The following is a 25,614-nucleotide window of genomic DNA, read 5'->3' as shown; positions in this document are numbered from 1 at the left end:
TTTGCTCCCAACTTATTCGGGAGCCTGAAAAAAAGTTAAATTACTCAAAATCAAAAACACACTAGAAGGTTTAGCAGCTAAGCAATTTACCTTGTACCCCAAGAGACGATTGTTAAAAAAAATCTTATAAAGGATGTCACTTGATTCCGCGATAAAGCGACTAGAAATACTTTAATACTTGAGCCATTTCCGTTTTGCTTTTTGTTAAATAAAAAAAAGATGTATAAATGCTTTAAATGCAAGCATCAATAACTGCAAATAGATAGGTTCTCATTCAACTGCTAAATTGACAAAGGTATAAACACAAAGTTACAGAGCTTCCCAATATATTATGTGGTACATGTAGCACAGAACATTGGACTATTTTTGTTTTGTTTACAGAGTACGTAAATCATGGAAAGGAACAAGACACACTAAACAAGCCTCCCAAAAACCAATACTACATGTCTGGTTGTCGTAAAAAATTCAAATTACATTTAAAGAATAAAAACATGTTTAATATTAAATAAGATTCAGATTTTTTGCAAATTTAATGTTTGTGTTTGGGGTGGGTAGGGTGTGAAAGACATGAGGAATGTTGTAGAATATTGATTGGCTCAAAGAGGAAATACGCTCTGTAAGGCAATGGAGGCGTGATTTATTCAGTTGACAGATATTTGAATTTTCTCAAATATTGACAAATCGTAAATTTTCTCAATATTCCATAATCTGCGTACATGTATATAAGTTGGTGACATTAAACGGCACATGTTCAGTCCAGACCAAAAGAGCCATAGTGTCGAACGGAGGAGTCCAAGGCAAGGCATACATGTACCAGAACAGTTGGCAAGTCATTTTTATGAATTTAAATAACATTTCATTTCATTTTTTTTTTACTTTTTTTCAGATGAAATCAACAGGAGCTATTTTCCTCTTATTGACATTGACCATTCTTCAAGGTATCGTTTTAACATGCGTTTTAACATGCATTCTACAATTTAAATTTTTCCTCATTGAAATTTAAATAAGTTTGTGCATATAAATTATTAAAAAATATATTTTAACAAACTAGATGTACATGCACGCCATACTTGTTAAAAAAATCTACACGACAGTAAAGATGATATCATAGCATGTCGTATAGATCACAATGTAGTATTGATAAATGAAATTGACATAGGTCTTATCTAATATTTTTTTTATTAATTAAGCTACACATACATTTTGCCAATAACAATTTTAATGTACATCAAATTCTCATTTCCGTGCACCAGGTCGTAAACAGTAGAAAGATGTACTAATAATATTTAATCTTGAATTTTATCTTTAGTGGTTTTCTTCGGGTGCGCTTCTAGCCAAAATGTCACCACTGCGAGTGTGACTGCTGCAGCCCCTGGTTCCACTCTTTCCGTCACTACATCCGTTACTACAGGGAACGGCACAGATGGTAAAGGAGGCGGGGCAGATGCTGTATCAATGAACTATTACGTGTTTGCTTTGACTCTGCTTGGTGCATATTTCATGCAGTTTATGGAACATTAACTGAATTTTAATTTGTGTGATGGCCTATGATCTTCCAAGGGAGGCAAATCCAGCATAATGCGTTTTGTGTGACAGGATTGTTAGTTTTATATAGTTATTTATTTTTTAAGGATGCAAATATGTATATTGATTGCAGACAATTAATTGTTAATTTAAATGTAAATGTATTTTTTTCTTCTATACTCATAATTACACTCAAAATTAAAATTTACGATTACCGGTATGTCTTTCCGGCTTTTTTTTTTATTGATTTCGTGATCGACTTAATACCGGTAAAATCCAGATTTTATACATTTTAAACATTCATATCAGTATCCCCGTTTTTTTTTGTTTTGTTTGTTTGTTTGGTTTTTTTTCTTTTTTTGGATCAGACAAAATATTTTTAATGCCTAATTTAAATTACATTATTGTTAATGAAATGACAAAAAGTCTTGATAAAAATATATTCAAGTTAACATTGGGAAGGTGTAGATATAGATATATAGATATATCTAGATGTAGCAATGATAGCTTAGATCAATTTTCTTGAGATAATTATAAAGATGATTTGGTATCATATGCATTAATACATTTCATTTCTTCAAAGAAATAAATATGGTATATCAGTGAATACTGGCATACTTACATGTTATAAATTAATCTGTGCAAAAGATCAGCAGTATACGTAAATAACTAACTAACTATAAATTACAAGAATTGCATAATAAAAAAACCTTATGCTCTGTTTAGATGCTATCTGCATTTTTTTCTAAAGAAAGGAAATGATAGTAAGAATTTTTCAAATTATCAAAAGACATGATAGGATACGCAATTCGTAAGAACACTAGTTAATTGAAATAAGTTATCATTGACAAAGTACACATGTAAGTAAACAAGTATTTGTGGAATTTACTGATACCGTTTATTTAAAAAATTGCCTTCGTTCGAAATATTACGAACAAGAGAATTACAATAACATGATTTATTGCAATCTTTAAAAGTTTTGCAATTGCTTTGAAGTAGATGTACATTCAAAAGGATTTGGAATGAGCAATCATACCGCAAAATTATTTATGGGACCTTTATCCACTATTTCAATAAACGAATAACCTTGTTATAGTCAATAACCGCCCTGTTAATGTGTTGTAAATTCAAATAATATATATATATATATATATATATATATATATATATATATATATATATATATATATATATATATATATATATATATATATATATATATATATATATATATATATATATATATATATATATATATACATCAGCGTTTGTTGATATTTATAGTTACGCTCAATACTAGATCAGATCGAAGGAAAAAATACATTGTATACATTGTATTTTAAATATTTGATAATGTATCTAGAGCCTAGAGCAGACTGGTAAATCAAACATCTTTAAAAGAGCCATTTAACGCTGGATTATATGTAACATACGTAAATAACCTAAGAAATAATCCTAAAAAATAGTTTTTGATGCTGATAGGAGGTTATGAAGACACTTGATATTGTATTCTAAATCCTACCAACAAGCTATCTAATGTCGAACATGATATGTTCTACAATCAACAATCGCGGACGTTAAAAAGATTAGATAAACACCAATAAAGTAATAAATTGCCAAGATCTTGTTGTTCATAATCGCCAAAACTTCAGAAGAATTGGCAAAAGTGTAAAATTGCACGAAATTTGAAAGTGTTGAGAACCCCACGGATAAGATATGAAGTGGATAGGAATTATAAAGAAAAGTTCAATCTGAATAGAAGGTTGTATAAAATATTGCACAACACTCTCTTATCCTTATCGATACACTGGAGTAAGTGAAACGTCACTACCTACTTTTTATTAATTTGAAAGTATCAAATCAAAACATTTATACTGAGAGATTGCGTTTACATATATCTACATTTGAATATATATTTGCACTTATTTATCTCGTGATTACGGGAAATATGATGGTACCTATTTTTCAAGGTATGGGGCTCTTGTCAATGTTAATGTGTGTAATGTGAAATTTTGGGAAAGAAGCAATTCATAAAATTATACTTCATTGTGATTTTATTGTTTAATTACATAGGAAGTACGTCACAACATGGAGGTGTCATTTACTACCCCAAACTCTTTGTAATTCTATCTGTATTTCTTTGTTGTGTTAGCTATCTTTATTCAAGATAAACGTATTTAATTCAATAGAAGGGGAATTTTCCATATTTCCTTATTCATGTAATAGGGATTGTAGAATTATTTCTTCAGACAAAACCTGTATCCAAAACAGGTGAATAAAGTAAAAAGTAAATATCCAAGTAGAATCTATTCTTAAAAATTAAGACATTCCGCCGATAAACTAAAAAAACGCCTAACCAGGGTAACTGCTAACACCTTTAGTATTTCAACACGTGTGAGAGGATGTCCGTCAGCTATAACTGAATTCTACCTGTTAAATATATATTGAGAAATAAATCAAAAACCTAAATTCATTTTCGATAAACAAGCTCGAAATAGCAAAAATTAGAGTTAGGTGGTGGACACGCTTTTGGGGGATCAAAGTCAATGGGAGTTTGCATCAAAATATATGCTTACAATGCAATAATATTGACTGATTACCGAAAAAGTGAATATGTTTACGGGGAGCTTATTTAGGGTATACATAGAAATTAAGATTTGACAAATATTGAATGAATAAAATAATTCGTTTCTAGCCAGAGTGCGCGATTCTAGTTTTGATGGATAGATACTTGCAAAGCTCGACCCCATGTGAGAAATTTGGATAGATTTTTCCATAACGGGTATGGAGGGTAATCGTGTTCAAAAATCCAGACATGTAAACTTGTAAATCTGAATATGCAATCGCGTTGATGTGTGAACCTGAGCATGAATATGTGTATTCTGATCCTCGTGTAACCTATAAAAGTCGGGCATAAACACGTGTAAGATTTGACTCAGTTCCTTCGCATGATGCACATTTTGCAACCTTATTGTTTACATAAGTTAATTAAACCTTCAACTTTGCACACTTTCAATCCGTAGTTTCTGCATTTGTAACTTCAGGCTCGGCAATAGCACATCTGACATGATACAAATTGACAAATGTAAAGTCTACAAGTTTGTCGAATTTTGACATGACCTTATATGGAAACAGTGACGTCACTGATAGAAAAAGGCTAGCTGCAGGTAAAGGCATGCCGTAATCGCCGGAATAGGGACGGAATAAATAAAAAAAAAAATATTAGGTAGGCCTATAATCATATTATCTCTGGATAACAACATTTCATAGAGTATTATTTTTCGGAAAATTAAATTATGAGATTGGTGTACATTTTATCGAGAGAATGTATAAAAGATGCGAGTAAAGAATTCGATCGGCTTCAGATATCCTCTTAGAACTGAAAAAAATTACATTTAATGACTTTGTTTGAATACACGTGTATAAAGATATCTACGCATTTTTATTCATAAGCGTCTGAACCGGGGGGGGGGGGGCAGCCACAGGGAGGATTCAACCCCCCCCCCCCCCTACTTTTTCCTCGCAACAAACAAAATTGTTCCTTAAAAGACCTTAAAGACCTTAAAGAGAATGAAATATTAATAGTGATATTGAAAATTAGAGTCATAGTAGGTATACTAGCACCCCCCCCCCCCCACTACCACCACCACCACGGATTAGGAATTTCATGATTTGGGGGGAGGATTGGGCAGGTAAGATTGGAGTTATTGGTATACCCTCCCCCACGGATTAGAATTTTCATGATTATGGGAATTCTTGTCAATATTTTTCATGATTAGTTTGCCCCCCCCCCCTTTCAATTTGCTTCCGACGCCACTGTTATTAGAGTACATGCAATAAATTGTTAAAGTATAGGCCTCGGCTGAATTAAGAAAATATCTCCAAATGCATCCTTATCGCTACCACAAAGTTGTGACAAGCCCCCCCCCCCCGCACGCGAAAAATTACACGGGGTCCGTCAGCTGAGTTGCAAAGTTATCGATAAGAAAAACAAACTATTTAAAGACATTGGTTTTGAGATTGTGATTACCCGAGACATAAGACGCGACACCCTCTTTAAAAAATGAATAAAAATTCCAAAGATAAGGTTAACTGTCGTGAAATTAAAATGTGTATAATATTACTTATTAGGTTAGTTACTGACTCACTACGGAAATATATTGGGTTGATCAATCTCATAGATGGCGAGGCGAAGCCGAGCCGTCTATGAGATTGATCAACCCAATATATTTTCGTAGTGAGTCAGTAACTAACCTAATAAGTGTTTTGTTTTCCCGAGGACTATCAAGCGACATATTCATTCACAAATAGCGGTGATCTACGCAAAGCCATGTACATGTACAAGATGCCTTACATCACGTCCAGTTAAACTCATTTAAACTCTTAAAAATTATCAATACCACCTTTCAAAGTCACTTAAAAAATCTTCGCTTCACCCATATTACTTACAATGTTTTGTTGCTATTCAATTTTAAACCTCTGCAGAGATTTGAGCAAATTTCGACGCTGCCATTTTGCTCTGCTCCAGACATAACAATGTGACGTAAATATTCAAAGGGCAACTACTCTAATTTAAAACTAATTCCAAAGGGCAGCTACTCCAAATATTTTAAGGACTTACAGAACACGATTTCTGTGTTAAATAATATGATATATCGAGATGAGTAGGTGAGGCGGCGACCAATGACGGCCATATTGCCTAATATAAATCCTCAAAGAACCTACATAGAGATATATGAGTCAACCATGTTTAATCCAATGAAAGTGTGACAATACAGTCCGAAGGAAAACAAATTATTTTAAGAAATGTTTCTTTGCATTGTCGGCAATATATAGGGAAAAAAGCCTATCATGCAGGTAAAAATTGACATTTTAAAAAAATTATTTTAAGCAATTATTACGGGATTGAGCATGACGTCCTGAATGTCAGTTCAATACAGACTCACTTTGTGAAGTTGGCTGATAAAAAATTTCTGGAGAGCTAGTATAATACAGCTTTACAGCCACTTGTGAACTAGCTGCAGGTCTGTAGCTCCCTGTCTAAAAATACAGATGGACGATCTTTGAGCTACAGTGCCTCCCATAGTAAAACTTCAATTTACGGCGCACAAAAAATATGCGCTAGTTTGTTTTTTTTATTATTATTGAAGATTGTGTTATTATTTATCTTTCACTTACACAACAAAAAAGTATAAATAGATGTAAAGTAACATAAATTTTTCCGCGAAAAATTACCAAATCCTTGCAGGTCGTTTATTCTAACTAATTCAGAAAAATAACAAGAGTAAAAATGGGGTACTCTATATGCAATGTTTTTGGCCAAAAATGACTAAGTTCAACAGCTGATATTTTTATAAATTATCAGAAATCAAAATCCTAGCAATTTGCATACTTCTGATACATGTATATATGTATAAATGATCTGCAAAAGAACAACTTCCTATCTTGAAAACTGTTCGAGGAGTTATCGGTACAATAAGCTTTTTAAGGGTACCTTTTTGACAGCCACTCGCCCGTCTGCAATTTTTACTATTTCAAAAATCGGAAACCCGGTGAAAAATTCACTCTAAAAATTCTTAGAATTCAGAAGCAATGGAGTTACATGGGACCTCACGGCGGTCTTCGAACCCCATGCCGCTTAAAATATATTTACCCCCTTAGGAAATTTCTTGATCCGTCTCATTTCTAGAAAAGAGTACCCATTTACTTATATTCCAGTTTAAATTACATGTCAAATTGTTTTTAGAGATATAAGATATTAGGCATTTCCTTTTATAATACCATGAGAATTATAATACGGAAATTAGCGCAATCTTCATATCGGCAACGATTTTTTTTCTACATGAACCTCTTCCTGTTTGGTCCAGTTTCAATCATACCTCAATTTTTTATCTAAAAATAATACCGGTGTTTTCGATAGAAAAGGTGTCGTTCATTAAAAGCTTATTGCAACAGTTTAGCTGAATATTATGTTTATTTTTCGTTCATTCTGGTCCGGCGGTTACGGCATGCCTTTTCCCGCAGCAAGGCAGTTGCCATATAAGGTCATGTCAAAATTCGACAAACTTGTAGACTTTACATTTGTCAATTTGTATCATGCCAGATGTGCTATTGCCGAGCCTGAAGTTACAAATGCAGAAACTATGGATTGAAAGTGTGCAAAGTTGAAGGTTTAATTAACCAATGTAAACAATAAAGTTGCAAAATGTGCATCATGCGAAGGAACTGAGTCAAATCTTACACGTGTTTATACCCGAGTTTTATAGGTTACACGATCAGAATTACACATTTTCATGCTCAGACTCACACATCAACATGATTGCATATTCGGATTTACAAGTTTACATGTCTGGATTTTTGAACACGATTACCCTCCATAAACGGGGTAACCACGGACGCGGGAAGACAAGACGAGTTCATCATGTTTCCCATGCAAATACACCTGCAAGCATATATTTTGATGGCGAGTGTGACCGGTCAGCATAGGATGATCACCCCTCTATGTCACCTGATCCTACTTCTAATTTTTGTAGAGGTCCGTGTTTGCTCTGCTCCTGTTTTGTATTTTTCCTTTGGACTTTTAATTTTAAATACTGTTAGTTGTCATCACTTTTCATCGTTACAATATCATGGTCACTTAGTATTGGAGTTTAGAATAGTGTGTACAGCGTCATTTGATATTAGCAAAAATCCATTGTTTGTGATGTTAAACCTGTACTAGAAGTGGTTGGACATGCATTTGTACAAAAGGAGAACATCTGGTAGAGTTGTGCCTCTGGCAATATGGAATGTTCATCGCCAGCAATGTTCATACACCTTTTAGCCGGGCTCTGCTGAAAGCAGATAAATTGCCAATGTTACTATATATAGCACAATTTCAAAGGTAAAAAAAAACAACTAAAAAACTAAAAAAAAAAAAAAAAGAACAGCGTCAAAGTAAAAGCTTCCGCTATACCAAATATTAACACAGATGGTCATGTTTTTCCAAATGTATTGGGTTTTTTCCCGAAAAATGGAGCGTGGTGTGTTTTTTGTTGCTTTCTTACTAATAACGTGGTTTAAAAAACAAGAGTACGCATTTTGGATACACACAATGCGCATGAATTTCCATGAAGTATATTACAAAGAATTGATATTCTGCTGCACACCAAAGAACTAGGGGATCGCTTTTACAACGTTTGCTTCAAAATTCTATGCAGTGTTGAATTTTCTACTAGACAGACATGTTTTTGCTAGTGGCCACATACAGAATTTTGTCCCTGCCTGACGCTTTACCTTCATTAAAAACATAAGAGAGAGAGAGAGAGAGAAAGAGAGAGAGAGAGATTGCTGGTCTTTACTACACAATATGCATAAAGACACATCAAAAGAGCCCGGTTATCGGCACTTCAGTGCTTTCATTTTATAAGTAAGGATGCCAACTATCTTTGACAACCAAAATAGGTCAGGCGATGTCTTTTTAAAAATAAAGAAATAGTTTACAGGCGCGCAGACCCTATAGATAAGGCTGTGTCTGGTACCAGTTGACATAAATGCTGTTAATTTACCAGAATACGTTTTGGTGAATTTCTCCATGGTATTCGCAATCCCATTTTTGACAAAGTAACTCGTAGCTTATAATCTAACAGCTTACTATCATATTCCTCATTATTCCTGGACTTGCATTATGTTGTTATTTTGTATTTACAAATATTTATTTTTTCTCCATACTATCAAGTCAGGTGATACATATATAAAAATTTAACAGGCTCTTCTGAATGAAATATTATATTAGACTACAGCTCATGCCAATGCTGCCATTAAAGCTCATATTTCTAGTGAATAAATTTCATCATATTGTTCACAAATTTGAGGAACATAATAGTCCCTTCTGTGAGTATGTTGTTTTATGAATGTTCCTCAATCTTTTTTAGTTCTGGGTGACCAAAGTAACTTTTTAAATTATGTTTGCCGATTGTTGTGTCATATGTCGTATCTTTGAGCTGCTTTCTTGGATTCCCTTGTCATGAACACATTTGTACTGGTTTTTTGTCAATGTCTACTTGCTTCCAATGCCTATCTCTTATAGTATGGCTTTCATTATGACATAAACAAACCATTCTTTATTGTATCATAGTAAGAATACTTACTTTGACTCGATTACCTTTAAATTTTCAATGAGGGCTTTTAGGAATTTAATATGGTTACAAATTCAGAGGATTTTCTCTTACGACTGGGGAGAGAGACATGTCGAGACCTGATTGGCTCTTAAGTGAAAAGAAAATGGACATGAAGGCGTGATTTATTCATTGGACAGAATTTTAAAATTGCAGTAATATATTTTCTCATACTTTTTGCATACATACAGCGCAAACTAAAGAGTTAAAGTGTCAAAGAAAGGAGACAAGGCATGATCTTAAACAACAGTTGGAAATATTGTTTCTTTTATGATTTTAAATGACATTTCATTATTTATCTTAAGCTATATTTTTGCAGATGAAACCAACTCCTGTTTTCATCCTTATGTTGCTAATGACCACTTCTAAAGGTAAACATTTTCTACACTCAATTGTTTTTCTCTAATTATGATGAAGTATGTTTGTGCATATTCTATTTAAATGTAGTCTATCTATACAAACTAAATGAATAAACAAATGTAACACACACTGTTTGTTGATTAAAAAACTTTACGTTAGAGAGAATAATACATAATCAAAACGATAATGTAAGAGCTACCTATAAAGAACTTCAATGAACTCAAATCTTTTATTATAAAGTAGTTAATATGTGTGTCATATAGTATTTTCTATATATCTAACCTCCTTTTAAATTAGTTTTAGAGAAAAAAATTAATTTAAATTTAACCAATTTGATAAAAAGGTGTTAAAGTGAGATATATGTCACTTTTAGTTTAGAGGTCTTCTGTTCTTCAGGTGCGATGACATCTCCAGCTGCAACTGGTAGTCCTCTTAACACCACTAGTACACCTGTAGCTGCAACCGGAGGTGGGGGACCAGTAACCACAACTGGAATTAGAGGATCGATAACCACAACAGGGGGTGGAGGATCAGTAACCACAAATAGGGGTGGAAAATCAGTAACCACAACTGGAGGTGGGGAGAAGAGCGGGGCAGATGGTGTGTTGCTCAGCTACTACGTGTTTGCTTTGACTGTTTTTGGTGCTTACTTTATGCAGTGTATAGAACACTAACTGGGTTTAATTATTGTGATGGCCTATGATCTTCCAAGGGACGCGAATTTACATCGAGTGATTAGTGATACTGTAGTATTAGTATTTTATTATTTAAGGATGTACAACTATATTGTTTTATTATAAATTTCTACAATATTTATTGTGACAATGTACATAGGGAAATGATGGCATATCATTAATTTTGAATATAATCTTTGTAATTTTTCCCCAAGGGTAACTCGACCACTAGTACTAGTGTGACAGTTGGGTATTAAATATTCATCAATTGCAATTTAGTTAATTACAACGTATCCTTGATGATAACTGGTTTAAAAATTTGTTTTATCTTATCTATTTTTAGAGATAAGAGTTCGGCAATTTCAATAATAGAGTTTGAAATGTAATACAAGATCCGTCAATAGTGCATCGTTTTAATTTTGTTTTTATTTAAATCGAAGAAATTTGTTTAAAATAATTAAGAGCATTTATCTTTCTTTATCTTTATCCACAACTCTCTAAAAAGCTCCCATTAAAACATGCGCGCGCATCAGGAAGCCAGGTTTTATCTGGCGGCCGCCATATAATTATGTGGCGGCCGCCAGAAAATTATATGGCGGCCGCCAGAAACTAAGTGGCGGCCGCCGAATAATTATCTGGCGGCCGCCAGATAAAATATTTTTCCTACGTGGCACCAACGGGCTTCCGTACTTTTTCACTTTCTAATGTTTCAAATATTTCACACTTTAGTATTAACATTCTAAACTATATATTTTTTTGATAGAATTAAGTCTTTTAATGAATCTGTTTCGATCTTATTTTGCCCCTAAGTATCAACTAATTTTCAAACAAACCAAAAAAGGTTTAAATGTTATAAACGTTTATATAATATCTTACATTTTACAGTATCTTTTTCTGTAATGAATCAACATGAACAAGCCAAAGTTTTTTTTTATATTTTAATTATTCCATAGTTGGCACTAGTCCGGCGGTTTAACATGGTTTGAACTGCAGGATATGTCTTAACTGACGTTCGCCGGTTGGACATAATCAGGATTTGCAATATAAAAAATATACGTATACAAAATGCCATTTCTGTTAATTTAGGAACAATTAATGCAATATTTTGAAGACGGTAAATGATAAGAAATGATTCTTTGACATTTTAAGTGTTATCTATAATGAAAGTACTAAAGTACGGACGGGAATTGATTTATTGATTATTATTTATTTCAAAATCAACGACTCGTAACTTCGCACGACAAGTAAATTTTAAGCTGTCTTTGAATAATAACATTTTTTATTTAATGAATTCTTGGTGTTTTCCGACAAGGATTCCGATATATAGATAGAAAATCTAAACCATATGAGTCATGTTGTGTAATTATTAAAGATAGAATTCACGCTATCAAACTCTACGACGCAATAAGTTTTAGTAATCGAAATATATCTGGAAAATTGTATCCATGCAATTTTTAACAAACAAATAAAAATAAAGTCTAGTCTACGCCAGTACTGGTTCTTTATCTTTAGAATGGATTGTCTACCCTTGATTACAAAGGCTAACATTGTATATATAGCGCTTGGTAATCAATGGCAGCAAACCAGACCTATTGTAAAGAAGTCTGGCGTAGAATACATACGACTGAAAAAAAATTCTCGTATCATTTTTAACTTTACTTTTTTCAAGGTATTTATGAATAAGTTTCCTTGAAAAACAATGCTTCTGAACACACTACATGTGGAGTTCATCAATTATCTTTGAGTTCTAAGTCTTGTCAGGGTGATAATTTGTGATTAGGTCTTAACACTGTTTCACTTCTGTTCTGCCAAAGTAAATGCATAGGAGAGTTAATTAAAGTCAACTTCCAAAAATACTACACAAACTGTGTACATGTTTTGTATACCACTAGCTTGATTACAAGTTGTAAACAGTGGTAAAAATTTGAAAATATTTCAAACGATAGAATTTCGAGGAAAATGATTTATCATATCCATTAAGCTTAAAAAAATATATATGTAAAACGATCAAAATTATTTGAAATTCTCAATCATAGAGCAAAATGTTTATGAGTAATTTCATAATGGAAAAATACACATTGTATTACTAAATAACGTTTTGTTCCAATGTACTGTAAATCTAAATGAAACAAGATAAGCAACTAAGATATCTGTGTTTGTTTACGTAGCTGGATACTACATCAGGGCTATATATTTTTAAAGCATTTATTGATGACAAAATCGAAAGAAAAATAATTTTACACAAACTACACATTAATTTTTGTAGTCCCTACTTAATTTCATAAAAAATCGGACAGAAAAATGCATTAAACATACGTAAAACCCCCCTCAAAACAAATGACTATCTATAAAAGATCCAAAACCTAGTCTTTGATGCAGATAAATGGTGATAAAGACAATTTGTGATGTATATTAAATCCTAACAACAAACTACTTTGTGTTGAACAGGGAACAAAACGTTCCGTTCTCATGTCCTCAATCGCGGGATTTGAGAAGAAAAGATTAAACGAAGAAAGTAATAAATTGTCGAGAGCTGATCGACCATAATCGCCCCACTTTAGAGGAATTACCAAAAAGTGAAAAATTACACGAATTTATTTTTGAAAGAAGTGTTTAGAACCCCCGCAGATAGCGTATAAGGTGAAAGATGGTAATATGAAAAGGTGTAAACTCATTAAAAGATTGTTAGACGAACCAAACTTTGCTCATCTTGTCATGTCCTGATTCTCAACAAGCAAATGAAAAAGAAGGTGCTCTTTTTTTAGTTGATGTGAAAGAGGTATATGCTATCAAACAAGACTTGAACCATAGTAATTCACTTGAACACTGATTGAAACATAATGTAGACCAACAAAAAATGAAGAGATCGATATTGTTATTTCAGTGCGCATTTTCTTCAATAGATATTTTCAAGAAATAAAATCGAAAGAGATATCAAGTCGTACGTAATTGAAAGATAAATGACAATATATTGAAATTACGAGATTATACTTCTATATTATAAATGAAGAAAATATGTATAATATACGTATAACTTGTTTTATTTTGTTTGTTTGTTTTTTTTCTTTTTTCTTTGTGAAGTTGTGTATAAACAATTTATAAAAGAGAAGAAGTTTATAGGTATAAAGAGAATATGTGTATCAAGAAAATTGCTAACTTATGCATTAGTACAAACATCTGATATATGATTATTCAAATTGAAAGGTTCTTGGTTTACATTAATATAATGAAAATAATGTTATGAGAGTTCTGAACTAGCTGTATAATACAACAATACAACTGTCATTCGTTTAAGAAAGCGTCTAGCATTTCCAACCATTCACAAGATCAAGAGGTTTCAATGAATCTCAAACAAAGTCTCACACAGTAGATGACTGACAGAAATAGTTAATCATGTTTTTATCAACAGCATCGTCAATGCATTTGCTAAATCTAAGACAAGCATGACAGCATGCTAACAGAATACAACACCCGCACTTTGATACAACATATCACTTAACATCCAAAGAATATCATGTGCACAATATATTTGTGCTTTGACATCCCTTGTCTTGTTTGAATGTGAATGGCAAATTAGGGCCTCTGAACGGTACGGTGGGTTGCGATTCAAAACAACTGACGAAAATAGATAAACAAATAATATTCAATGACATCTGAAATAAATTACCTAATCTCGCCCATGAAACCGTAGAAAGAGAACTTCGATTCCCCCGAGTTATGCCTCTTGACATACGGAATGTTGATATATATATTGAAGCAATGTTCAGATTGCATTTTCGTAACTCGTTTGCAACAACTATAATAATGTATATATAGTTCAAAGCCTGGTAGTGTCTTTTAGTTTATAAAGTATTCTTCACAGATGTACGTGCAGGTGAAGGCGATAAGGCTGATTCCGGTATTAGTTGGCAAAAATGGTGTATACAGCTCATGTTACTTAACATGACTTTTTTCAAATACATGTCCAGTCCTTTTTTTGCTATGCAAAATATCATTTTCAATATTAATGTAGTTTGTTGTATTCAATCGGTAGCATATGCTATGATAGAAATTAATTTTCTTACAAATATTTATCATGTGTTTTAATATTGCTTTCGTTTTTCTGCTTCTTATTGTAATATAAATTACATAATTTGTCATGCGACATATTTTCGTATACCTTTATGATTGGTTTTTTTGGAAGATCTACTAAAAAGGAACTGTGACAAACAGAATAAAAATGCCAAAACTACTTCAGATGCTTATTTTCTTTAAAAGAAAACGCTTTAATTTGAATTCGGGTAGTTAGCCATCATCTTTACAACGAAGTTCACAACCACTATCAATTTACCTCATGCTCAGTTTCAAATAGTTCAAAAGTATAAGTTCCATTAAAATTTATTAAGCTGAACTTTCCACTTGGCTTTTCTTTACCTACTTTATGTTACAACACTTCTATAAGCATTACTATCCCAGGAATCGTCCTTAAGACACAATTTATTGATAAATAATTCTGCAGTTTGTTTGTTAAACGGTCAGAAAATTAAATGTCAGCCTTATTAGTTTGAATATTATTTTTATAGTTGAAAATAGAGAAATCAATAAGATAAATTAAGATTTTTAAAATTTTCAAATGTCTTTTCTTTTCTAATATGTTGCTTTGTAATAACATTAGATCTTGACTACGAAGCACAATAACTATCTAGGCTAGTAAGTTTCATTATCAATTCTTTCGACGGTAACACTCAATTTTGAATTATATGTGACCACTTGGTGTATATATTGTCATTCCCTAGGTACAGTTTATTCTAAACTTATGGTTTATGGGTTATTGGGTGAAGTTTGTTAAACATGGGTAATGTTCAATGAATTTCGACTCCTCTGGATTTAAGTTTTGTTTTCAAATTTTAATTCATCAACAGATCGTGACAAAAGCGACAACAAAACCAACAACAATTATGTAACATGGAATACACTTGAAGTGAATTGCGACTGGTGATCCTGACAATCTCTTTTCTAACGAGTTTTATGTTACTCAGGATCATTATTTTGAAATAAATAACTATTTTATTATTCTGCGTTAAAACAACCGCAGAATACTGTTTTCAGTACATGTATTTCATATTACGCATGCAAAAGTTAGGATTCGGAGTCTTCAGTTAAGAATGTGTTTAAGTTTATTGAATTTTTACTGATACAATAAATCTAGATTTTTGACTTCCTTAAAACTAAGTTTATCTTGTCGGCGATTTATTTTTTACATAAGAAAACTTTTTAGAAACCTTTATTGAAACAATACACGAAGCCCCGATTCCTTGCAAAAACATGTTTTTTAACAAATAAACTGCCAATATGGCAACAATTACTACGTTTATAGTATAATTCCATTTCTTAAAATATTTATCATTTCGACGTGACTGACAAGTTTGACGTCTTTGTAGCACTTGTGCATTTCATATCATGAGAATCTTGATAAATATGAGGTCGATGAAAGGCAAGTTTTAACTTAATCATTTTATTCTAAAAATTCATATGTATGTACAGGATATTGTCTCAATGTATAATACTTATCAAATTGTAAATCACGTGAAACTTTAATCAAATAATATTTTTACAAGATTATCCGATATTATTACATAAATTGAGAAGATAATTCAGCAAACGTGCTACATCTTGGTTTGTTAGGAAATACTATCGACAATCGACACCAAGAATAAGGTAAAGTAATTTATCCGAGTAGTACATACTCTTAAAATGAACAATATTTATAATAAACGTGTAACCAATCTAACGATCGATTAACACAGTGTTTAACGATGTAATGATAATTATATATAATAATGAATTTGAAAAAAAGTTGTAACTCAATGAACTTAAATCTTAATAAATAACGCTTAAAAATTTTAAAGGTTTGTCATATTTATATGCGAACAAATTTCATAGAAATAAAAAAAATACTTTTAGATATAAAAAAAGTTACAGCGCAGAAAAGTAGTTTGTTAGTTGCATGAACAATATTGAACCTGTACAAAATGAAGTTTCAAGAGAAAACTCGTGGATTTGCAGAACAACATAAACTAGCTTCGTTCTTTAAATATTCCAACGGCGTAAAACGGTTTTTAAACAACATATATAAATAATTAACAAAATTCGCTTAGTTTAATACATAGTTTTAACTGTTTCTTTATTTTCTAAACAAACATTTTCTAAAACACTTACCTTTAACTGGAATAGCAAATGTAATCTCATCAAGACTAATTATTTCATGATCAGAAAATTTAGAACCGATGAAAATGGTCGATAAGAGAAAAAAACCTATTACTATTATAATAAAATGTATGCAAACGTTTTTATAAAGAAAGCTGTGTTTGTTCAAAATGGGAAAAAAGACATCATATGATGTTTATGTATTATTTATATCAATAAATTCATCTACAATATCAAATGAAATTATATATATTCATAAAAGATAAATTCTCTATAATATATGCAAAGATTATAAAAAACCGTGATTAGTTTAAATGATATTTGGCCACTTTACAAATCAAATTTAAGGTTTACTTAGTCAACATCCACACAAGCATTCAATGGATGATCTAAATACAATTCATTCTGATGCTAGTTTAAATACATAAAACATTCTTTAGAATTCAGGAGAGGAACAATAATAATTGAGCTTGAGCTTAAGTATTTGTAGAAACTTATATTGATCTTTTGGTAAATAAAGCGTTAACAACGAATGTGATTGGTTGATTATATGTAATCAGTAGGTCACATAGAAATCATTTTGATTCTTGATTTTCAATTATCACGTGACAAGAAAAATTTATAAATGCCTTTCATTAAAAAAAATAGTGGATGTCGAAAACTGTTTTTCATCGCAAAGTAAGTAATATATATGGTATCATATGTTCAGTTTAGTAATACCACAAGCATGTTATAAAAAGAGGTTTTACTGAGATATATTGCAGAAATGATACTGATCTATTGTATATTAGCTCAGCCAAAACAGTTCAGTATCACAAATCTATGTTTTAATTCGATACTTTGCCAAATTTATGTAAAGTACATTTTACCCAGACATCCTTTACTAGAGTTAAATTAACTGAATTAAGCTGACCAGCTTTAAATTGTATCTAATGACGCGAATCATCAAAATATATCGTACTAGTACAGTTTAGCAGTATCCATAAATCTTCAACAGATAATTCATTTTTCCTTTAAGAAAATGCAATGAAGTTTGATCATGAAATAATATGTGAATAAACCTCAACAAATATTAATGTATTAAATGTTGGATATACATGTTTCTGATGGAGGAAATCTAACAATTCAACAATTTAACAAAATTCATACATGTTTAAAAAACAGTGGTTGTGAAAATTTACGGAGAAAAGTTATTGCAAAGATAGGCTTTATCCAATTTATTATGCGATGCTTAACTCTTTTACTCTTTTTAGATAAACATATTTGTAGGTTATCCATGTACACATACAATGTGTCAAAAAATCACCGGTCAGTGTTCCTCGGACGAAGGTTTCAATTTTATTTTATGGATTTAAAAAAAAAAATGTTTTGAAATGGTGGTAATTACTTATAATGGTAAAAAAGGTACAGAACTAAGAATATTTGAGTATTTTGGAATAAATGTTATTCAAATATTTGATCAGATTTGAACTTTTTGATTAGAAAGACCAATAATGTCTTTAACTTTCAAACGATATAAATTTAAACTCTATTTTTCAAAAAAAAAAAAAAAAATAAATAATGAAGACAGTTAAGATTACATTTTTATGATTTTGATTAACCATAACAAATAAGGAAAAGTTAAGCTGATCACATCTTCAACCGTTTTTTTTGTAACGGTAGACCCCTTTATAATGATATCTTTTTTAATTATCCGGTTTCATGCAATTTGTATTGAAAATCCATTGCAGTGTCTTGAATGGTGAAAAATAAAAAAAAAGATCATTACCTAGCTAATATCGGCTGTATATTGATGCAAACATGTGTTGATTTCAAATCTTCATAAAAAATGTTGATGAGTCAGGATAAAAAACAGGGTACTCTAATAATGAAGTAAACATTGACGAAGATGCGTATTGAAATCATAGAGTTAAATTTGCTATTTTACCGCCGTGAATATTCATAAACCTCTGAAAAGATGAACAGATTTACCATCTCTAATTTCATAAATTTAACAACCCAACAAAAATGACACTTGAAAAGTTTCCCTTTCCCACAAGTTAATTTTCTTCCTCAAATCAAATCTTAGAAATAAAATGTGGGAAAATATTTACAAGTAACCATTCGTACAAATTATGAAATTATCAAGTTTATAATCAACATTTTATATATTTTTTTAGATGAAATTTATGCTTGTTGTATTCGCTCTGATGGTAGTTGTCCATGTTCAAGGTAAATTATTTTTCACATAATTTCAATATAATCATCCATCCCATACCGAAATGAAGTGCTTTTAACCTCTCATATGATTTAAAACTAATGATTACTTTTCTTTTCACATTGTTTGGGGATAAAGAATACAGGAAATTGTATTCATTTCGGTCTTTTTATTGTTTATCAAATCATAAATTGCATTGAAATATATAGATTCTTGTGTCACATAAGATGTTGATGAAAATCATCTTTTAGTGTCATGCAGCACCACGACACCTAATAAAACAACGGAACTTATTCCCAGTACGTCTGCGTCGGGTACTGGTACTGTTTCCACCTCATTGCCAAACGGAAGCAGTAGTACACCCGCTACAACCGCTCCAACGGCTGCAGCTTCCGCTACTGTTACCGGTAATGGTGTTGATCCAGAAATACAAACAACTGGTGATGCACACAGTACCTCTAACAAAACTGAAAAAGACATATCAACTCCTGCAAGAGGGGAAGGAGGCGGGACCAATGCTTTGTCGTTGAGTTACTTTGCGTTTCTCTTGACTGTAGTTGGTGCATTTGTCATGGAAGTTATAGAGGTATAACTTGTCCCGTAATAAATGGAGCTTGTTTGTTTGACATGCATATGCAAAGCTTAAAATGTATTGATTTAATGACTTAAGAAATTAAAGTATATTGTTTCAATAAGAATGATCCTGGTTTTTTCTGTTATCAATTTGTTTAAGTATATTTTATTTAAAAAATGCCTCACATGTTTGGGGTATTTTCAGTGAAACAAATCACTGCAAATCGGAAACCTATCGAAATTAAAATTCATTTAAGGTGGCTCTATACACCACTTTTTGATGATGCAGTACGCAAAAAAGTAACTCCGGAAGCATGCAATTCCGGTACTGACTGATTTAAACTGAGGCGAATTGTGTGGGGTCCGCTCTTTTGAAAAAATTGTTAAATGAATAGATTGAATTTCATAATTTGAAAGTTCATTTTTTACAAGTAATGTGGTATGTGACACCTTCACGTTGTGTCGTATTATTTATCGAAATAAACAATAAAATCAAGTATAAATTTTTAAATAGTTTCTTTCCCATCATCGACATATTACAGCGTAGCGCAGTTAGTAAGTGGGTTCACTACAAACCTGTAGTTCATGAGTTCGAATCCAATTGAGGACGATCAAATTTTTAATTTTCCAAAATTTTCTAAAACTTATTAAGAAAATTCTAAAACCGGTGAAAGTATTTCAATTATAATATACTTTAATGCACATTAATGTCGACAGGTGTTCCTTACCACCTTAGTTAATTTTCCCTTTTATTTTTTTGACTTAGTTTTGGATTAAAGCGAATATAATAATTCACTTATATAGGCCTATAATGAAATATGTATATATTTATCATTCAAATATGATATTTAGGAAATTTTCTTCAACTCATGGATGAAAGGTCCCCAAGGTGTTTGGGCCTTGGGACTTAGGAACGATAACTCTTACATGAAGAACTTTCATTCCAAATAAAATTTAAAATATTTTTCTGGTTTATTTGCAATGATTTTCATTCAAATTTTTTTATGTCATATTTATTAAAAAAACATTTTCTCATAACATCAAGCAGGTTATTCAGATGATTTGTGAGCAGAGTAAGAAAATATAAACAATTATGTTTTGGGGAAATACTAAAAAAAATTGCAATAACAACATTTTTGAATGTTAAGAAGTGTTATATTTTTTTTTAGATGTCCGAAGGAAATATCCATCATATGACCAAAAAATTTCTATTAATTTGTTAAATAGTTAACTTTTTAAAAATTATTTAACAAAAACACGAAAAAACATTAAAAGAATTCTTTAAAAAGACTTATCGTATCCCTATCATCATTTTAACATTTGATTAGTATATGTTTTGTCGTCTTCTATTGAAAATTGGAATAAACTGTGGGTGTATAGAGCCACCTTAACTCTGCTGTTTCTTCAGATAAAACATTTTTGTAACTGATAACTAAAAAATCCACAATCCGCGAAAAGTGTCCCCAACGAATTTAAATCATTCCACAGTATTAAATTTCACCGTAAAATGAGATATCACCAATGAAATAGGATATCACTTGATGTATTTAAAAAAACCAACGCAGTTTACCGTCTAAAATTCATGATAGTGAGATGCCCAAATCCCATAGTTGGTATGAGTTTACATAATTCTAAAACATTTGAACAACTAATATTCAAACTTAAGGACACACGAGACGTTCTTGAATTTTATATACTTTTTTTATCCCTTTTTAATTGACATTTAAAACTGTTAATTCGCCGAAAACCAGTGTACATTACCAAGCTTTTTTTTGGAACTAGGATATTTATTAACAATTTTACTTAAAGTAGCATAAAAAATGCATTTGAATGTTTAAAAATAAAGTCATAGGGTATATTTTTAATCGAACACTTCATATCTAAATAACAAAGTATCATATGCTATAAAAATATAATGATGGAATTATTTAAGGGAAATCTTCACATTGTGGAGACATGAAAAAATAGAAAAATAATGGAAGATAGGTCGCATACGAGTTACTAGGAGCAATCTCACAAATGATATCCCCGTTAAGAAAATATCATAACCCTACTATTTCTCTATTAAACAGTAATGGATGCACCTTTAGTTGAACTTGCACAGATGACCAAAGCTCAAGGTCAAGACATATTTACAGGTCACAACCAATATTTGTGTTGAAGTTTAGCTTCTAATCATAGAGAGGAATTATGCGTTCTTTTATCAATGACCTTGAACTATCACAACTGACCCTAGGGTCATAAGCAATTGTAACATGAAGTAAGAACTTCCAATGTTTTTTCCATAAGAAAGATAAGGATCTAACACAATTTCTACCATATTCATTCCAGTGACCTTGAACTTGCCCAAATGACCTTCGGTCAAAATCATGACACACCCTCAAGTCATGAGCAAACTCTGTGTGAAGTAAGAACCGGACACGTTTGCACAGGCTGACATACAGACAGACATACAGACAGACAGACAGACGGACGGTCGGTCGGTCGGAAGGACATAAGAACGGACGGATAGACGGACAAGTTGATTCCTATATACCACTCCACACTTAGTTTGCGGGGGGGGGGGGGGGTATAATGAATTAATGAATGTGTAAGATATTTAATGGAACTCTCCATAATCGTTTAGTAAAACAACAAAACAGTCATATTAGGGGCCTATATGTTGTATGGGATAAAGATGACATCTTTTCGTCAAAACTTTAATATACCAGCAATCAAAGCATGCATAGCGAGTCAAATGAAAAAACGTGGGTGATTGTAAATAGTTAAACGAGTCTTTTAAATAGGAATCATAATAAATGCTGAGAAAAATTAGTGCTACACAAGAAAAAAAATAATGAGATTGTTTTTATTATCTGCACTATGATAATGATAACTATCCAACATGAACTAATTAATCATTTGTTTTTTTTAAAGTTACTTTAAACTGTAATTAGAAGTCATTCGTTTTTTGGGCTTAACATGAAAAAAACTTTATTTTTAGAATATACATTATATTGTAGTTAGTTATAAATAAACTAATTAAGAATACCTTAACAAACTATGAAAATAAAATTACGTCACTTGTTTAAAATACTTATTCATCGAGAAGATAAATATAGGTACACCCCTAACAGTTCAAATTTCGAATCTGTCCTTTGATATCTCATTACGTAATGATGTGGTATGGGAAATCTATTATCTTCTAAATAGAGTTTTACAGACAAGTTGTTTGTGGTAGTTACAGGACATGAAGCGTTTGTAAATCACCCCTTTATTTCTGGATTTTGAGAAGATTAAAAAACAAATAAAGAAAGAAAAAGCACTCTACGCTAGTGCGCAAAATCTCTAAATCATTATCACTGCGGCCAACCATAAAAATAAAAATAGTTAAACTGCACGAATTCAAGATCAAAATTAAAGTTTTATGTCTCTTTCAAAAATAGTATAACAATAGCGAACCTGCTATTGCCATGGTGTAGTCGCATTTAACGACTTAGAGACAGTTTTGTTTTCTTATTGATAAATAAGATAAACTTAATATCCTAGTTCTGTCTTAATATTCCGAAAAAGATTTCTCTTTTATACAATTAGTTGTAATTAAAGTCCTTGAATTTTTTCCTACTGTGAGTAATCTCCCGTAGTACAAACTTTTACGAATTTTAGGGTAAATAAGAGTTGTGGTTTCGAAGAAAACGACAATGTAAGTGATACAGCGAGGCCGTTCTGTGTTGAGAGACAGGTTAATATCAGCCTCAGAGAAGAGAAATATAAATTGCATTAAGCCAACATCGAGCAAGATTTTATGATCATATTAATTCTTTGAAACGTTATGATAATGATAATGACGACACTGACAGTGAACATGCATCGCAGGCATGATAAATAAAGGCAACTCTCAGCGATCTATTATAGAGTGCAAATTCCTCCGATCAATATGACGTCAGAACAAGCATAATGCTATCGTATTTTACTAAAGAAACCTATGTCTACCTCAAAGTACAAAAATTACAGGCGTAAAATATCACTAGAAAAAATTCTAAATAAAAATTTCGTCAATTTTACTCATCACGTAAGATAATTTTTGATGATGTCACGAGCATGTTTATGAAATATGATCAGAGTCGGGAGACAAAACATCGGAAGCTTGTACATGTATAAACAATATCAGTGACTTTGGCAAATATCAGAAACTAATTACCTAGAATACTCGGAAACTGATTCTAGAATCCTTTGCATTGTTGTCTGTAAAATGAAAAAAATGTTGTATTCATGAAAATGTACACACGTAGAGAAGGTTTCCAATACACAACGTTAATAATGTGGTTTCATTAATATTCAAGGGTATCCATTTTCATGGGTGAAGTGAAAATCACAATTTCAAGGATATGTGAATTCGTGGCCAATGACCTTATCAGTACAAAATATTAATAGAAATTGCACTTCAATGAAAATTTAATAATAAAAATTTCGTGGATCGACTAAACAACGAAATCCACGAAAATCGGTATTCAATAAATATTGATGAAACCACAGTATTTATTTTGAATGATCAACCGTTGGAACCTAGCAGCACTACCAATAAAAATGAATTATTTGCCGATTGTACTGATAAAATATGGGGGCATTGTTTTGCTTTTTTAGTTTAAAGGGGCATGGTCACGATTTTGGTCAAAAATTATTTTTTCGATTTTAATGTTAACAATGCTTCAGTAAGGTAATTTTGATAAGCAGCCAAAATTTGAGAGTCATTTTTGGAGTTATAAGCGAGTTACAGAGCTTACAATACTTTGCTATGTAAACAAAGCTTTTGTTTACATTTTGAATGTTGAAGTGAAAATTTCAGTTCTAGACCTCAAATGAATATGTTAATCGTAAGGAACTGTTTATTTATGCTTAAAATGAATAAGAAGATAGACAAATAAGCTGGAAAAAGATTTTTTACAGGTATATTGAACCTATGTAAACAAAAACAGGGCACGAGCCTTGTTTACATGACGAAGATTTGTTGGTCCTGTATCTTGCTTAAAACTCATCGACTGGCACCCACATTTCAATTGATCATTAAAAATACATTTCTAAAGCATTGTAAATAATAAAAACAGAAAAATAAAATTTGACCAAAATCGTGACCATGCTCCTTTAAAAGGTAAACTAGCGATCTATTTAGAACTGTCACGTGATACCATATGGCACGAAAGCTTCAATTAGCTAGCCGATTCTGACGCATAAAGATGATTGATAAGTGAATACGTTCGCTTGTTGTTACTTACAAGCCTTGTATTGATTTTAAATAAACACATTTTAAATGCTCATCATTTCCACAATGAATAAAGATAGGAGTTGTCTTTTATTTTTGCCTACCCGCAACTTGACGAGAATGTAAACCAGGCCGGTAGAAAATGTACAATTTCACTAATTTACTCCGTAAGCATTACAATCAATTAACAAAGAAACACAAAGTCAATCTACAATAATTTGTGTCATCTAATTATCAATTCCATACATAACTTTCTAAACATTTGCTCGTTTAATTTTTTTATTTTGATTCATTTTCTAAATTACATTGAAATCAGTGTAAAATGGACAATATACATTTTCTGAATTATATGTCCAAAAGGATGAAAAGATGAAAAACGGGGTCTGTTGTGTAAATTTTTGCCTTCTTAGACACGTATCAATTCGTTATGAATCTATACTAGGAAAACCAGGAACGTTGCCGGGAATTTTTTGAAAATTGTTAATTGCACGTCTGTATTATTCTCTTAAAAAGTGTTTTTAAAAAACATAAAGACAGAAAACATGGTTTTGGGGAAGTAAACAGTCACAGTGGTGTTGATTGTTTTATATTAATACTTTACTAGTTCAGCGTTTTGGGTGTTTTTTCCTTCTTTCTATGATATCTTATTCCAAAACATATTTCCAATTGAATTTTGTTCCATTTTTACCCTGTACATACTTAGAA

The 25,614-nt window shown here is 31.5% G+C and overlaps 2 long non-coding RNA genes across 2 annotated transcripts; both read left to right on the top strand.

The window, feature by feature from the left end:
* Positions 1 to 690: 690 nt before the first annotated feature.
* LOC136273142 (uncharacterized) lies at positions 691 to 1,744 on the top strand. The gene is made up of 3 exons (XR_010711338.1): positions 691 to 797; positions 887 to 938; positions 1,310 to 1,744. It is a non-coding gene; the product is annotated as an uncharacterized lncRNA (long non-coding RNA).
* An 8,104-nt stretch (positions 1,745 to 9,848) lies between these two features.
* Positions 9,849 to 10,717, top strand: LOC105331645 (uncharacterized). Its single transcript, XR_004596049.2, has 2 exons — positions 9,849 to 10,051; positions 10,437 to 10,717. It is a non-coding gene; the product is annotated as an uncharacterized lncRNA (long non-coding RNA).
* The last annotated feature ends 14,897 nt before the right edge of the window (positions 10,718 to 25,614 follow it).

Source organism: Magallana gigas, chromosome 2 (assembly GCF_963853765.1).
Source record: "Magallana gigas chromosome 2, xbMagGiga1.1, whole genome shotgun sequence".
Lineage (NCBI taxonomy): Eukaryota > Metazoa > Mollusca > Bivalvia > Ostreida > Ostreidae > Magallana > Magallana gigas.
The sequence above is the reverse complement of the archived record's forward strand: the minus strand, read 5'-3'. Positions and strand labels throughout refer to the sequence as shown.